This window comes from Dendrobates tinctorius, unplaced genomic scaffold (genome assembly GCF_039654945.1).
Source record: "Dendrobates tinctorius isolate UK_male_01 unplaced genomic scaffold, ASM3965494v1 ptg000421c, whole genome shotgun sequence".
Lineage (NCBI taxonomy): Eukaryota > Metazoa > Chordata > Amphibia > Anura > Dendrobatidae > Dendrobates > Dendrobates tinctorius.
This window is the reverse complement of record NW_027362085.1, coordinates 739,630-756,255: the sequence shown is the minus strand read 5'-3', so window position 1 is coordinate 756,255 and position 16,626 is coordinate 739,630. Positions and strand designations below refer to the sequence as shown.

Genomic DNA, 16,626 nt, shown 5'->3' with positions numbered 1-16,626 from the left:
TTTTTCCAGGTTCTTTGCTGCACTACTTCCATATCTATCCTCAATTATATCACATAACCGGTCTCCTTCTTCAGGTGTCTTTCCCTGACTGTTCCCCATCTTTCTATCCTGTTTCTCTTGTTTCTTCCTGTTAGTCCCCTGCCTTAGGTGGTTTATTGGGTAAGCTCAAGACTAGGCTCTACTATACCTCGTTACCTTCTTCCTAAGGTGCCAACAGGTTAAACGGGGTGTCTGTTCCTCCTTGTACTACGTGTCTCGTGTACTTATATGCTAGGTAGCATCCGAACAGTAACACTCCCACAACACACAGGATTGTAAACAAAGTATCCATTTATCGGGGTTCTTCAGTCATATCTTGTCACAGGCTCATTTCGTGGTCCAGTGCTCATTCGGTCACACTCTTATCTGTCACAAGGTTTATTCATAAAGAGTGCTGATTTAAGCTTAGGCGGTGACCTCCCCGAAAGGACGCTGTCACATGACCCAGTTAGGCAATATCACCACTCTTTGAACGAATACCTACTGTGCAGCTTATTTGTCTACTTTCCACAGTCCTTCAAATCAAGGCAGTCACTCAACAACCTCCTCTATTCCTAGTGCGGAACCGTCTATTGTGAAAAACTTGTCCGTCCGGGCTGCGCAGTATGAACTGTTCACCCAGCCTTATATTCCGTAATGTCAGACCTCTCAACGTGTCACTCAATGGGACATGTGTATTCAATGCTAACAATACCCACCACTGTTCTCCCTTCTTGAAGTGATGAAACTTTTTATGTTTGTGTCTGGGGTTGTCCCTGCAAATGTCCAATCACCATACCCGTTATGATTTGCATCAGTTCTTCTCCTAAAAATAGCAGTACACAGGCAGAATCTGCAATAGCCTCTCATTCAGACAGGAATTACATATGCGTGTCACACCCAATTTCCTCAGAGTTCTTATATGGACCTGATTTTACGACCCCCTCCTCTACTAGATTCCCCTTGATACGGACGTTAGTTATAATGATAGATTATGAAGAGCAGAGAAGAGAAGAATTGATCTCTTACCTGGACAGGTGTTTAGGTCTGCTGTTCACAATTTCATCAGTAACTGGAGTGGTCTGTAGATGGGGTAGTCTTGGAGAGGTGCCTATATCAGGTCCCTGTTTCGGGCGCCAGGAAACTGTCAGGATCCCTCAGATATCTCTTTCTTCTGAAGGACCTATGTTCTTGGGTGTAAGGCACCATATGTCTCTAATTGATTGCTCCGTCGAGAAGGATAACACAGACACAAGCTGTATAATACCACTCGGGATGCCTGCCAAGACGCCTCTGCCTTATCAGTTAGGCTTCCATCTTTTATAGCAAAGAATTTAAACATTTACAGACATGCGCAGTATAAAAAATGATTTCACAACTTGTTTTCTACAAAGAAAGTCATGTAGGCTAAAAAGCAGGAGTATTTGACCTTGGTTCACAAGGGAACAGAAAAGATAAGTTTTAAACAAGAAAATGCAACATAGACAGAACTCAATTTAACTCCTTCAGTTCCTATCACCATCCTCATGAAAGTTCCCTGTTTTGATCCCAGCAGAAACATGTGGCTTTTCTTTATTTTGATCACAAATGTATATTGTTGGCTTAATTAGCATTAGTTAGCATATTCTATTGCTGGTTTAATGAGCATTACTTTTACCAATGTGATTATTTCTACCCGTTTTTGCTTTTGGCAAGCATGTGTGTTTTTGACAGTGTCTAAGTGTTCCTAATTCAAGTAAAACCTGATAGGATCAAGGTGCGAAAGCAGGCATCTAGGTGCTTTTTCTTTTTGGCTTTTGGACAAAGGCATGAGAATGTTTTGTGGAGCATGGTTTTGTTTCCCTGTTTGTTCTTTTTCTCCAATAGCCTGACAAATGAAAGGTTCCTGTGTTGCAAAATGCACTTTGTCCTGTCTTCAGACATAGAGGAAGACCTCTTGACTTTGGCTGGCTGTTTTTTTCTTTTTCAAGTTCATTTCAGCATGTTTAAACATCTTTAGCTTTGCATGGAGTTTCAGAAGTGTAGTGGTTGTCACGTTCACTTCACACGCGAACGGTCCCCAGTTTGAAACTGGATAGAAGCATGACATTAGGCGTTGATATAAAAGCTTTTGACGTTGAGTCTTTGTTCTCGATGGCTCGTCATGACCACAGTAACCTTCCGCAGCCGGTTTCTGTAGTGTAGTGGTTATCACGTTCGCCTAACACGCGAAAGGGCCCCAGTTCGAAACTGGGCAGAAACATGATGTTACCCTTTGGTATCCAAGCTTGTGACTTTCAGTTCTTGATCTCGATTGCTTGTTGTCATCACAGCAAGCGCTTGCATCTGGTTTCTGTAGTGTAGCGGTTATCACGTTTGCCTCACACGTGACAGGTCCCCAATTCGAAACTGGACAGAAACACAGCTTTTTCTCTTGGAAAACGATCTTTTTGAGTTTCAGTGCTTGTTCTTTATTGCTTGCCATGACCACAGCATTTTTTGTTTGTTTGAATCGGTTGGTTTCTGTAGTGTAGCGGTTATCACGTTTGCTTAACACGCGAAAGGTCCTCAGTTCGAAACTGGGCATAAACACAGTGGTCCTCTTGCAAACTTGCACTTTTGACAATGAGTGCTTGATCTTTAATGCTTGCCATGACCACAGTAAACGCTCTTGCCTGGTTACTGTAGTGTAGTGATTGTCCTGTTTGCCATCCTCCTGAAAGTTCCCTGTTTTGATCCCGGGCAGAAACATGTGGCTTTTCTTTATTTTGATCACAAACGTATATTGTTGGCTTAATTAGCCTTAGTTAGCATATTCTATTGCTGGTTTAATGAGCATTACTTTTACCAATGTGATTATTTCTACCCGTTTTTGCTTTTGGCAAACGTGTGTTTTTGACAGTGTCTAAGTGTTCCTAATTCAAGTAACACCTGATAGGATCAAGGTGCGAAAGCAGGCATCTAGGTGCTTTTTCTTTTTGGCTTTTGGACAAAGGCATGAGAATGTTTTGTGGAGCATGGTTTTGTTTCCCTGTTTGTTCTTTTTCTCCAATAGTCTGAAAAATGAAAGGTTCCTGTGTTGCAAAATGCACTTTGTCCTGTCTTCAGACATAGAGGAAGACCTCTTGACTTTGGCTGGCTGTTTTTTTCTTTGTCAAGTTCATTTCAGCATGTTTAAACATCTTTAGCTTTGCATGGAGTTTCTGAAGTGTAGTGGTTGTCACGTTCACCTCACACGCGAACGGTCCCCAGTTCGAAACTGGATAGAAGCATGACGTTAGGCGTTGATATTAAATCTTTTGACGTTGAGTCTTTGTTCTCGATGGCTCGTCATGACCACAGTAACCTTCCGCAGCCGGTTTCTGTAGTGTAGTGGTTATCACGTTCGCCTAACACGCGAAAGGTCCCCAGTTCGAAACTGGGCAGAAACACAGCTTTTTCTCTTGGAAAACGTTCTTTTTGACTTTCAGTGCTTGTTCTTTATTGCTTGCCATGACCACAGCATTTTTTGCTTGTTTCAATCGGTTGGTTTCTGTAGTGTAGCGGTTATCATGTTCGCTTTACACGCGAAAGGTCCTCAGTTCGAAACTGGGCATAAACACAGTGGTCCTCTTGCAAACTTGCACTTTTGACAATGAGTGCTTGATCTTTAATGCTTGCCATGACCACAGTAAACGCTCTTGTCTGGTTACTGTAGTGTAGTGATTGTCCTGTTTGCCATCCTCCTGAAAGTTCCCTGTTTTGATCCCGGGCAGAAACATGTGGCTTTTCTTTATTTTGATCACAAACGTATATTGTTGGCTTAATTAGCCTTAGTTAGCATATTGTATTGCTGGTTTAATGAGCATTACTTTTGCCAATGTGATTATTTCTACCCGTTTTTGCTTTTGGCAAGCATGTGTGTTTTTGACAGTGTCTAAGTGTTCCTAATTCAAGTAACACCTGATAGGATCAAGGTGCGAAAGCAGGCATCTAGGTGCAGTTTCTTTTTGGCTTTTGGACAAAGGTATGAGAATGTTTTGTGGAGCATGGTTTTGTTTCCCTGTTTGTTCTTTTTCTCCAATAGCCTGACAAATGAAAGGTTCCTGTGTTGCAAAATGCACTTTGTCCTGTCTTCAGACATAGAGGAAGACCTCTTGACTTTGGCTGGCTGTTTTTTTCTTTTTCAAGTTCATTTCAGCATGTTTAAACATCTTTAGCTTCGCATGGAGTTTCTGAAGTGTAGTGGTTGTCACGTTCACCTCACACGTGAAAGGTCCCCAGTTCAAAACTGGATAGAAGCATGACATTAGGCGTTGAAATTAAAGCTTTTGACGTTGAGTCTTTGTTCTCGATGGCTCGTCATGACCACAGTAACCTACCACAGCCGGTTTCTGTAGTGTAGCGGTTATCACGTTTGCCTCACAAGCGAAAGGTCCCTATTTCGAAACTGGGCAGAAACACAGCTTTTTCTCTTGGAAAACGATCTTTTTGACTTTCAGTGCTTGTTCCTTATTGCTTGCCATGACCACAGCATTTTTTGTTTGTTTGAATCGGTAGGTTTCTATCGGTTGGATTCTGTAGTGTAGCGGTTATCACGTTAGCTTTACACGCGAAAGGTCCTCAGTTCAAAACTGGGCAGTAGCACAGCGTTCCTCTTGCAAACTAGCACTTTTGACAATGAGTGCTTGATCTTTAATGCTTGCCATGACCACAGTAAACGCTCTTGTCTGGTTACTGTAGTGTAGTGATTGTCCTGTTTGCCATCCTCCTGAAAGTTCCCTGTTTTGATCCCAGCAGAAACATGTGGCTTTTCTTTATTTTGATCACAAACGTATATTGTTGGCTTTATTAGCATTAGTTAGCATATTCTATTGCTTGTTTAATGAGCATTACTTTTACCAATGTGTTTATTTCTACCCGTTTTTGCTTTTGGCAAGCATGTGTGTTTTTGACAGTGTCTAAGTGTTCCTAATTCAAGTAACACCTGATAGGATCAAGGTGCAAAAGCAGGCATCTAGGTGCTTTTTCTTTTTGGCTTTTGGACAAAGGCATGAGAATGTTTTGTGGAGCATGGTTTTGTTTCCCTGTTTGTTCTTTTTCTCCAATAGCCTGACAAATGAAAGGTTCCTGTGTTGCAAAATGCACTTTGTCCTGTCTTCAGACATAGAGGAAGACCTCTTGACTTTGGCTGGCTGTTTTTTTCTTTTTCAAGTTCATTTCAGCATGTTTAAACATTTTTAGCTTTGCATTGAGTTTCTGAAGTATAGTGGTTGTCACGCTCACCTCACACGCGAACGGTCCCCAGTTCGAAACTGGATAGAAGCATGACATTAGGCGTTGATATTAAAGCTTTTGACGTTGAGTCTTTGTTCTCGATGGCTCGTCATGACCACAGTAACCTTCCGCAGCCGGTTTCTGTAGTGTAGTGGTTATCACGTTCGCCTAACACGTGAAAGGTCCCCAGTTCGAATCTGGGCAGAAACACGCTGTTACCCTTTGGTATCCAAGCTTTTGACTTTCAGTTCTTGATCTCGATTGCTTGTTGTCACCACAGTAAGCGCTAGCATCCGGTTTCTGTATTGTAGTGGTTATCACGTTCGCCTAACACGCGAAAGGTCCCCAGTTCGAAACTGGGCAGAAACATGGTGTTACCCTTTGGTATCTAAGCTTTTGACTTTCAGTTCTTGATCTCGATTGCTTGTTGTCACCACAGTAAGCACTTGCATCTGGTTTCTGTAGTGTAGCGGTTATCACGTTCGCCTCACACGTGACAGGTCCCCAGTTCGAAACTGGGCAGAAACACAGCTTTTTCTCTTGCAAACTAGCGCTTTTGACAATGAGTGCTTGATCTTTAATGCTTGCCATGACCACAGTAAATGCTCTTGTCTGGTTACTGTTGTGTAGTGATTATCCTGTTTGCCATTGTCGGGAACCCTCAGATTACTCTTTCTTCTGAAGGACCGATGTTCTTGCGTGTAAGGCACCATATGTCTCTAATTGATTGCTCCGTCGAGAAGGATAACACAGACACAAGCTGTATAATACCACTCTGGATGCCTGCCAAGACGCCTCTGGCTTATCAGTTAGGCTTCCATCTTTTATAGCAAAGAATTTAAACATTTACAGACATGCGCAGTATAAAAAATGATTTCACAACTTGTTTTCTACAAAGAATGTCATGTAGGCTAAAAAGCAGGAGTATTTGACCTTGGTTCACAAGGGAACAGAAAAGATAAGTTTTAAACAAGAAAATGCAACATAGACAGAACTCAATTTAACTCCTTCAGTTCCTATCATTCCCCCCTTTGACATCTTTATTCTTCACAATCTGGAACACTGGATCCTGCAACGACAGCTGATAGTGCCCTATTCACCAGGTACTATCCCAGGCCGACGGGTTGCCCGAGGGAGACAGGTATCTTCTTTTACCCTCTCCATCCCCCAGTTACTAAGGCCACGTCTGTCATCACAAGAGTACGCTCCTTCATGCCAGAAATGAGATGTCAACCTAAAACCCCTACTGGTAACCATTTATATGCATTGTCTCCACATATCCAGTACATGTCACTAGGTAGGTCCCATAGGGCTGAATGTTGTAATACCAGTCTATGAACCAAATCTATGAACGCAGATACATTCTGAAGCATACACCAATTTGGAAGTTGTCCTAAAGGGCTACAATAGCCTACATCGGGATTTCCACAGGTGGGAATTCCTTTCTCATATCCAGATGACTCGTTGCAAGGTATATTACCTGAAATATTAAAACAAGTTTCATTATTGCCCTGGGGAAATAAATTGGAATACTCCCAGGACGTGTTATGCAACCTTCTTTCTAGCAGTATTGGTTTGAAGGCATCAGTAGAGTGGGAAGTTACATTAAAACTAACTTGTAGGCCATACATTGGAATTTGCCCCAGGTAGGTTAATCGAGTTCTATTCCTGGGTACCCGAGCCCCCCCTTTATATGCCAGATATTGAAGGTGTGCATTACTTCCTGAAAGGTTACCCTGCCACCAAGGGTATCCTACCCATCCCACAATAGGTATTCCAACAGTTGTGTTCCATAACTTCACATTATTTGTGGCATTATTAGCAAGTGTATCAGAACAACTGGTCCAGGCAAATAATTCCTCGGGTGGCACAGGAATAACAAGGAACGGAATACTAGTGGCTGATACTGGTGAATGTGTGCAGATCCAGCAATCTGCTGGAGGCTGAGTGTCATTTAACCAATCATTCAGTAATTTTTCATGATGTTGTATAAACTTATTATTCAAGGACATTGGAGAATTTAGACTGTCCCACGCAGCTACCATTATTACAGATAATGCAACAAAACTAAACCAAAACATTATGCACTCTTATGCTTTGTTAATTCCTGTGGCTAGTTTGCAATGTGATGCGTGGATCCAGGTTGGTCGTCCTTCCAACTTAACAGAAGTAGGCGTTGTTAGGAGTACTTGGTAAGGTCCCTGATATCGGGGTTCAAGGGTCTTTCTGGAGTGTTTCTTGACATATACGTAATCACCAGGTTGTAGACAGTGATTCCTTCCACACTATCTGGATCTGGAATGGAAGAGAAAACTAGAGAATGCATTTGAGTTAAATGCTTTTGCAACTGGATTACATAACTTGTCAAATTATCCACATTGAGTGTTAAGACCTGTGGGTAGTACAACCCTGTGTTCGGTGGTCTTCCAAACAGTATCTCGAAGGGTGACAGTTTAGCTTTCCCCGTGGGTGTGTACCCTACTGAGAATAATGCTAATGGGAGACACTCTGGCCATGGTCTATGGGTCTGCTCCATGGTTTTCTGTATTTTCATTTTTAGTGTCCCGTTCATTCTCTCTACCTTCCCTGAACTCTGTGGGTGGTAGGGTGTATGAAATGCTTGTTCTACACCTATCATTTGCATTACATTTTGCATTACCTCAGCAGTAAAGTGTGTACCTCTGTCTGATTCAATTGTTTCAGGGACACGGAATCGTGGTACTAGTTCCATCACCAGTTTCTTTGCAGTAGCTCGAGCTGTAGCCGTTTTCACCGGGTAGGCCTCTGGCCATCCAGAGAAGAGATCTACACATACTAGGATATTTGCATACACTCCTACCTTGGTAGCTGTATGTCGTCAATCTGCCGTCTCTGAAATGGGTAGAGAGGCCTAGGTGTCGCTTTCTTAGGGACTTTTACTGTTTTACCTGGGTTGTGCTGTGCACAGATGAGGCATGATTGTACAAGTTTCGCGGCTGCGTAACTGAAACCAGGAGCGATCCAGAAGGCATCTACCATGGCACACATGTGACTTTTTGAGGTGTGATTGGGGCCATGTGCTGCTTGCGCCATGATTGGGAACAGGGACTTTGGTGGGCACATTTTATCCTTATTCTCCCATACTCCATTTGAGTTCAGCTCAGCTCCCAGTCTCCCCTGGTGTACCTTCTCTGTTTGGGCAGCCTTTTGCTGGAGGGATTTCAGGACATCTAGACCCAATGTGGCTGGAATACGCTGACTCCCCGCCACCGTCCACTGCTCTCTCTAGGCCGCCTTGTGCTATTTTAGCAGCCTCGTTCGCCCTTCTATTGCCCTCTACCTCCACGGAGTCACCTTTGTGTGTGCTTTTACCTTGACAATGCCAACCTGGACTGGTAACATCAATGCCTCCATCAATTGTTTCACCAGCTCTGCATTTTTAATGGGCTTCGAATCTGTGAAAATATTAGCGACTTTACCTGCAGCAGCTCTACACGCCTCAGTGAGTGCCTTCAACTCTGCCTCCTGCGCCGACATGTGAGGAGAGAGTGGTTCCGCTCGGATTACCTCATGTGAGTATACTACTGCATATCCAGTGTAGAATCGTCCATCCTGGTGGTATCTGGGGCCATCTACAAAAAAGAAACTCAAAGTCTGCATTAGGAACAGGTTTTTCATGAATGTGTGCAAACCCAACTGTCTCCTGACTCATCAGTTCTATGCAGACATGTTCATGCGTCATGTCAAAGTATCCTTCCTCACTTGCTAATACGGTCACCAATTCCCCCTTTTCTGAATCCACAGGCAGGAGGGTGGCTGGATTCAGAACGTTACATCTTGTGAGGAGTGACATACTCAGGAATTAGTAGAGCACACTCAAGTTGGAGCTATCTGGCCATAGATAGATGTTTTGGTTGAACTTGTAGGAGTATGGCATGGATGTCATGTGGGGAATAGATTGTCAAAAGAAACGTCAGTGTCATCTCACATGCATTCCCTATTACGTCTCCACTTTTTTCCTTGTGCTCCAGCATACATGACAGGTCGTTTTATTGTCCTTGTTTGCTCAATTTCTTTAGCTACCTTAAGGAGGTCTTTCAGATCTACATGTCTCCATTCAGGTCTGGCTGTCTGTACTGCGTCTCGTAAGTCTTTGTTCATACCGTCAATGAATGCATTCACCAGTATTCTAACATCAAGTGGGTTTATGCAAATGTACCCCATGTCTGCCCATTTCAGCTGTAACCGTCCAAAGTACATCTCTACACTCTCTCCTTTTTGCTGTGTCACATTAGTCAGGAGTACAGACTGCTCTGATTGTTCCACTGCAGCCCATTGTCTTAGTGACTCACAGTACGTCTCCCCAGATCATGCAGATTTATCATCCATGCCCCAAGCCTGATTCTTTGTCACATCTGTGTGTGTCTTAATTATATGTCCTAGTGCGTCACCTGCCTTTAAACTCACCAACCTCTCTAGGTCTGCCCAGGTACACTTATATGTCTGCTGTACTTCCTTTATGTGTCTGTAAAACAGGAATGGTTGGTCTTCAGGGTCAGGCAGCTGCTTCAGCAAAGCTAGCTGGTCAGAGGGGCTCCAGGGACAATACTCCTGCATCTTTCTTATTCTAGTCACACTTCTAGGTCCTGATGGGGTTGGTCGTCTGATGTCTACTGTCAGCTTACTCCTCAAGGGCCAATGTCCCCACTACCCACTATCCACACTATTATGTCAGCTTCTTATGATCTTGTCTGGATAGGATTTAGTGCAATTCGCTTAGGTCAGTAGCACAGGTCACACAAGTAGCTATTCAGTCTGGGTTTGTCTGAGTCTGACCACAGTGTTTACAAGTCCATCTGTTTTGTCTGGGTCTCTGGTTACACTTTGTCAATCAAACATTCATAATACACCTTCCATACTGCTGCACATTCTCAAGCATCATTTATTCACTTGCTATTTTCTTCCCTTGTCTGTGCCTTTTTGTACATCCAAACATTCACACTCTAGTATTTTTGCCTTTTTCAATATTTGTCCCACTTGTTTTACTGCTTCCTTCCTGCTCTGTCTTTTGTAATTTGACACAATTTGCTATACAAATCAATCACACAACTAGAAGCAGGTTCAAACACATTAATGACCAAGCAATCACTTACAATGACCAAACAATCACTTACAATTCCCTTCTAAATTAGGCACCATATCTTACTTTTAACTTCCAATCTTCAATTAAGTACTGTTGCTTTAAAATGCACAAATCTTTCAGCGCGTACCTTACGGATAGAATTACAGAGAATTTTGAGCACAGCTCACACTCAGCAGAGATAAGAGCGAAGGGAGAAGAAAAACTGCGCAGCGCCATCTTTCCTCCCTCCCATAAGAATGCAGCGTCGTCCTTCACAGAATTCTGTAGTTCTTTAGACTTATCAAAATCAATTTCTACAAAGAAACTCAAAATCACGGGATTTCACTGTAAGGGTAGATAACTGTATAATGAGATTAACCATGCCTTGCCCTTTTTCTGGCCAAATGCATTCAGGAAACTTTACAATGTAATGCCACATATAACACGAACTATATCATTACTCAATTCATTCTGTCTCAGATGTAGATTTGAAATATCTATAACGCATCTGTCCGGGATTCCACCACAACTAGAAAGGTCACAAATCTCTTGACACAAAAATGATGTGTGATGATTCATTCATACGTGCTCATTCACTGATTCTTTTTTTTTTTATTTTTTTTTTACTCAATTACTCATCTCTCATCTTATTCAAAGGTTCTCATAGACATATATACAAGGATTCACACAGCCTGCCTATCTTGCACTTTGGATTTGATTAATACTTTTTCCAGGTTCTTTGCTGCACTACTTCCATATCTATCCTCAATTATATCACATAACCGGTCTCCTTCTTCAGGTGTCTTTCCCTGACTGTTCCCCATCTTTCTATCCTGTTTCTCTTGTTTCTTCCTGTTAGTCCCCTGCCTTAGGTGGTGTATTGGGTAAGCTCAAGACTAGGCTCTACTATACCTCGTTACCTTCTTCCTAAGGTGCCAACAGGTTAAACGGGATGTCTGTTCCTCCTTGTACTACGTGTCTCGTGTACTTATATGCTAGGTAGCATCCGAACAGTAACACTCCCACAACACACAGGATTGTAAACAAAGTATCCATTTATCGGGGTTCTTCAGTCATATCCTGTCACAGGCTCATTTCGTGGTCCTGTGCTCATTCGGTCACACTCTTATCTGTCACAAGGTTTATTCGTAAAGGGTGTTGATTTAAGCTTAGGCGGTGACCTCCCCGAAAGGACGCTGTCACATGACCCAGTTAGGCAATATCACCACTCTTTGAACGAATACCTACTGTGCAGCTTATTTGTCTACTTTCCACAGTCCTTCAAATCAAGGCAGTCACTCAACAACCTCCTCTATTCCTAGTGCGGAACCGTCTATTGTGAAAAACTTGTCCGTCCGGGCTGCGCAGTATGAACTGTTCACCCAGCCTTATATTCCGTAATGTCAGACCTCTCAACATGTCACTCAATGGGACATGTGTATTCAATGCTAACAATACCCACCACTGTTCTCCCTTCTTGAAGTGATGAAACTTTTTATGTTTGTGTCTGGGGTTGTCCCTGCAAATGTCCAATCACCATACCCGTTATGATTTGCATCAGTTCTTCTCCTAAAAATAGCAGTACACAGGCAGAATCTGCAATAGCCTATCATTCGGACAGGAATTACATATGCGTGTCACACCCGATTTCCTCAGAGTTCTTATATGGACCTGATTTTATGGCCCCCTCCTCTACTAGATTCCCCTTGATACGGACCTTAGTTATAATGATAGATTATGAAGAGCAGAGAAGAGAAGAATTGATCTCTTACCTGGCCAGGTGTTTAGGTCTGCTGTTCACAATTTCATCAGTAACTGGAGTGGTCTGTAGATCGGGTAGTCTTGGAGAGGTGCATATATAAGGTCCCTGTTTCGGGCGCCAGGAAACTGTCGGGATCCCTCAGATATCTCTTTCTTCTGAAGGACCGATGTTCTTGGGTGTAAGGCACCATATGTCTCTAATTGATTGCTTCGTCGAGAAGGATAACACAGACACAAGCTGTATAATACCACTCGGGATGCCTGCCAAGACGCCTCTGGCTTATCAGTTAGGCTTCCATCTTTTATAGCAAAGAATTTAAACATTTACAGACATGCGCAGTATAAAAAATGATTTCACAACTTGTTTTCTACAAAGAAAGTCATGTAGGCTAAAAAGCAGGAGTATTTGACCTTGGTTCACAAGGGAACAGAAAAGATAAGTTTTAAACAAGAAAATGCAACATAGACAGAACTCAATTTAACTCCTTCAGTTCCTATCACCATCCTCCTGAAAGTTCCCTGTTTTGATCCCGGGCAGAAACATGTGGCTTTTCTTTATTTTGATCACAAATGTATATTGTTGGCTTAATTAGCATTAGTTAGCATATTCTATTGCTGGTTTAATGAGCATTACTTTTACCAATGTGATTATTTCTACCCGTTTTTGCTTTTGGCAAGCATGTGTGTTTTTGACAGTGTCTAAGTGTTCCTAATTCAAGTAACACCTGATAGGATCAAGGTGCGAAAACAGGCATCTAGGTGCTTTTTCTTTTTGGCTTTTGGGCAAAGGCATGAGAATGTTTTGTGGAGCATGGTTTTGTTTCCCTGTTTGTTCTTTTTCTCCAATAGCCTGACAAATGAAAGGTTCCTGTGTTGCAAAATGCACTTTGTCCTGTCTTCAGACATAGAGGAAGACCTCTTGACTTTGGCTGGCTGTTTTTTTCTTTTTCAAGTTCATTTCAGTATGTTTAAACATCTTTAGCTTTGCATGGAGTTTCTGAAGTGTAGTGGTTGTCACGTTCACCTCACGCGCGGACGGTCCCCAGTTCAAAACTGGATAGAAGCATGACATTAGGTGTTGATATTAAAGCTTTTGACGTTGAGTCTTTGTTCTCGATGGCTCATCATGACCACAGTAAACTTCCTCAGCCGGTTTCTGTAGTGTAGTGGTTATCACTTTCGCCTAACACGCGAAAGGTCCCCAGTTCGAAACACGCTGTTACCCTTTGGTATCCAAGCTTTTGACTTTCAGTTCTTGATCTCGATTACTTGTTGTCACCACAGTAAGCGCTTGCATCCGGTTCCTGTAGTGTAGCGGTTATCATGTTCGCCTCACACGTGAAAAGTCCCCAGTTCGAAACTGGGCACAAACACAGCTTTTTCTCTTGGAAAACGATCTTTTTGACTTTCAGTGCTTGTTGTTTATTGCTTGCCATGACCACAGCATTTTTTGTTTGTTTATAACGGTTGGTTTCTGTAGTGTAGCGGTTATCACTTTTGCTTTACACGCGAAAGGTCCTCAGTTCGAAACTGGGCAGAAACACAGCGTTCCTCTTGCAAACTAGCGCTTTTGACAATGAGTGCTTGATCTTTAATGCTTGCCATGACCACAGTAAACGCTCTTGTCTGGTTACTGTAGTGTAGTGATTGTCCTGTTTGCCATCCTCCTGAAAGTTCCCTGTTTTGATCCCGGGCAGAAACATGTGGCTTTTCTATATTTTGATCACAAATGTATATTGTTGGCTTAATTAGCATTAGTTAGTATATTCTATTGCTGGTTTAATGAGCATTACTTTTACCAATGTGATTATTTCTACCCGTTTTTGCTTTTGGCAAGCATGTGTGTTTTTGACAGTGTCTAAGTGTTCCTAATTCAAGTAACACCTGATAGGATCAAGGTGCGAAAGCAGGCATCTAGGTGCTTTTTCTTTTTGGCTTTTGGACAAAGGCATGAGAATGTTTTGTGGAGCATGGTTTTGTTTCCCTGTTTGTTCTTTTTCTCCAATAGCCTGACAAATGAAAGGTTCCTGTGTTGCAAAATGAACTTTGTCCTGTCTTCAGACATAGAGGAAGACCTCTTGACTTTGGCTGGCTGTTTTTTTCTTTTTCAAGTTCATTTCAGCATGTTTAAACATCTTTAGCTTTGCATGGAGTTTCTGAAGTGTAGTGGTTGTCACGTTCACCTCACACGCGAACGGTCCCCAGTTCGAAACTGGATAGAAGCATGACATTAGGCATTGATATTAAATCTTTTGACGTTGAGTCTTTGTTCTCGATGGCTCGTCATGACCACAGTAACCTTCCGCAGCCGGTTTCTGTAGTGTAGTGGTTATCACGTTCGCCTAACACGCGAAAGGTCCCCAGTTTGAAACTGGGAAGAAACACGCTGTTACTCTTTGGTATCCAAGCTTTTGACTTTCAGTTCTTGATCTCGATTGCTTGTTGTCACCAAAGTAAGCACTAGCATCCGGTTTCTGTAGTGTATCTGTTATCACGTTCGCCTCACGCGCGAACAGTCCCCAGTTCGAAACTGGATAGAAGCATGACATTCGGCGTTGATATTAAAGCTTTTGACGTTGAGTCTTTGTTCTCGATGGCTCGTCATGACCACAGTAACCTTCCGCAGCCGGTTTCTGTAGTGTAGTGGTTATCACGTTCGCCTAACATGCGAAAGGTCCCCATTTTGAAACTGGGCAGAAACATGCTGTTACCCTTTGGTATCCAAGCTTTTGACTTTCAGTTCTTGATCTCGATTGCTTGCTGTCACCACAGTAAGTGCTTGCATCCGGTTTCTGTAGTGTAGCGGTTATCACGTTCGACTCACACGCGAAAGGTCCCCAGTTCGAAACTGGGCAGAAACACAGCTTTTTCTCTTGGAAAATGATCTTTTTGACTTTCAGTGCTTGTTCTTTATTGCTTGCCATGACCACAGCATTTTTTGTTTGCTTGAATCGGTTGGATTCTGTAGTGTAGCGGTTATCACGTTCGCTTTACACGCGAAAGGTCCTCAGTTCGAAACTGGGCAGAAACACAGCGTTCCTCTTGCAAACTAGTGCTTTTGACAATGAATGCTTGATCTTTAATGCTTGCCATGACCACAGTAAACGCTCTTGTCTGGTTACTGTAGTGTAGTGATTGTCCTGTTTGCCATCCTCCTGAAAGTTCCCTGTTTTGATCCCGGGCAGAAACATGTGGCTTTTCTTTATTTTGATCACAAACGTATATTGTTGGCTTAATTAGCCTTAGTTAGCATATTCTATTGCTGGTTTAAAGAGCATTACTTTTACCAATGTGATTATTTCTACCCGTTTTTGCTTTTGGCAAGTATGTGTGTTTTTGACAGTGTCTAAGTGTTCCTAATTCAAGTAACACCTAATAGGATCAAGGTGCGAAAGCAGGCATCTAGGTGCTTTTTCTTTTTGGCTTTTGGACAAAGGCATGAGAATGTTTTGTGGAGCATGGTTTTGTTTCCCTGTTTGTTCTTTTTCCTCCAATAGCCTGACAAATGAAAGGTTCCTGTGTTGCAAAATGCACTTTGTCCTGTCTTCAGATATAGAGGAAGACCTCTTGACTTTGGCTGGATGTTTTTTTCTTTTTCAAGTTCATTTCAGCATGTTTAAACATCTTTAGCTTTGCATGGAGTTTCTGAAGTGTCGTGGTTGTCACGTTCACCTCACACGCGAACGGTCCCCAGTTCGAAACTAGATAGAAGCATGTCGTTAGGTGTTAATGTTAAAGCTATTGACGTTGAGTCTTTGTTCTCGATGGCTCATCATGACCACAATAACCTTCAGCAGCCGGTTTCTGTAGTGTAGTGGTTATCACAGTCGCCTAACACGCGAAAGGTCACCAGTTCGAAACTGGGCAGAAACACGCTGTTACCCTTTGGTATCCAAGCTTTTGACTTTCAGTTCTTGATCTCGATTGCTTGATGTCACCACAGTAAGCACTTACATCTGGTTTCTGTAGTGTAGCGGTTAGCACGTTCGCCTCACACGCGAAAGGTCCCCAGTTCGAAACTGGGCAGAAACACAGCTTTTCTCTTGGAAAACGATCTTTTTGACTGTCAGTGCTTGTTCTTTATTGCTTGCCATGACCACAGCATTTTTTGTTTTTTTTTAATCGGTTGGTTTCTGTAGTGTAGCAGTTATCACGTTCGATTTACACCCGTAAAGTCCTCAGTTCGAAACAGGGCAGAAACACAGCGTTTCTCTTGCAAACTAGCGCTTTTGACAATGAGTGCTTGATCTTTAATGCTTGCCATGACCGCAGTAAATGCTCTTGTCTGGTTACTGTAGTGTAGTGATTGTCCTGTTTGCCATCCTCCTGAAAGTTCCCTGTTTTGATGCCGGGCAGAAACATGTGGCTTTTCTTTATTTTGATAACAAACGTTTATTGTTGGCTTAATTAGCCTTAGTTAGCATATTCTATTGCTGGTTTAATGAGCATTACTTTTACCAATGTGATTATTTCTACCCGTTTTTGCTTTTGGCAAGCATGTGTGTTTTTGA

The 16,626-nt window shown here is 42.5% G+C and overlaps 8 non-coding genes across 8 annotated transcripts; all 8 read left to right on the top strand.

Moving 5' to 3' along the window:
• Positions 1–2,187: 2,187 nt before the first annotated feature.
• Positions 2,188–2,260, top strand: TRNAV-AAC (transfer RNA valine (anticodon AAC)). The gene has a single exon. It is a non-coding gene; the product is annotated as a tRNA-Val (tRNA).
• Positions 2,261–3,355: 1,095 nt separating this feature from the next.
• TRNAV-AAC (transfer RNA valine (anticodon AAC)) lies at positions 3,356–3,428 on the top strand. Its single transcript has one exon. It is a non-coding gene; the product is annotated as a tRNA-Val (tRNA).
• A 1,962-nt stretch (positions 3,429–5,390) lies between these two features.
• On the top strand, positions 5,391–5,463 carry TRNAV-AAC (transfer RNA valine (anticodon AAC)). Its single transcript has one exon. It is a non-coding gene; the product is annotated as a tRNA-Val (tRNA).
• An 86-nt stretch (positions 5,464–5,549) lies between these two features.
• Positions 5,550–5,622, top strand: TRNAV-AAC (transfer RNA valine (anticodon AAC)). The gene has a single exon. It is a non-coding gene; the product is annotated as a tRNA-Val (tRNA).
• Positions 5,623–13,585: 7,963 nt separating this feature from the next.
• Positions 13,586–13,658, top strand: TRNAV-UAC (transfer RNA valine (anticodon UAC)). Its single transcript has one exon. It is a non-coding gene; the product is annotated as a tRNA-Val (tRNA).
• A 1,245-nt stretch (positions 13,659–14,903) lies between these two features.
• Positions 14,904–14,976, top strand: TRNAV-CAC (transfer RNA valine (anticodon CAC)). The gene has a single exon. It is a non-coding gene; the product is annotated as a tRNA-Val (tRNA).
• Positions 14,977–15,073: 97 nt separating this feature from the next.
• Positions 15,074–15,146, top strand: TRNAV-UAC (transfer RNA valine (anticodon UAC)). The gene has a single exon. It is a non-coding gene; the product is annotated as a tRNA-Val (tRNA).
• A 928-nt stretch (positions 15,147–16,074) lies between these two features.
• On the top strand, positions 16,075–16,147 carry TRNAV-CAC (transfer RNA valine (anticodon CAC)). Its single transcript has one exon. It is a non-coding gene; the product is annotated as a tRNA-Val (tRNA).
• Positions 16,148–16,626: the final 479 nt, after the last annotated feature.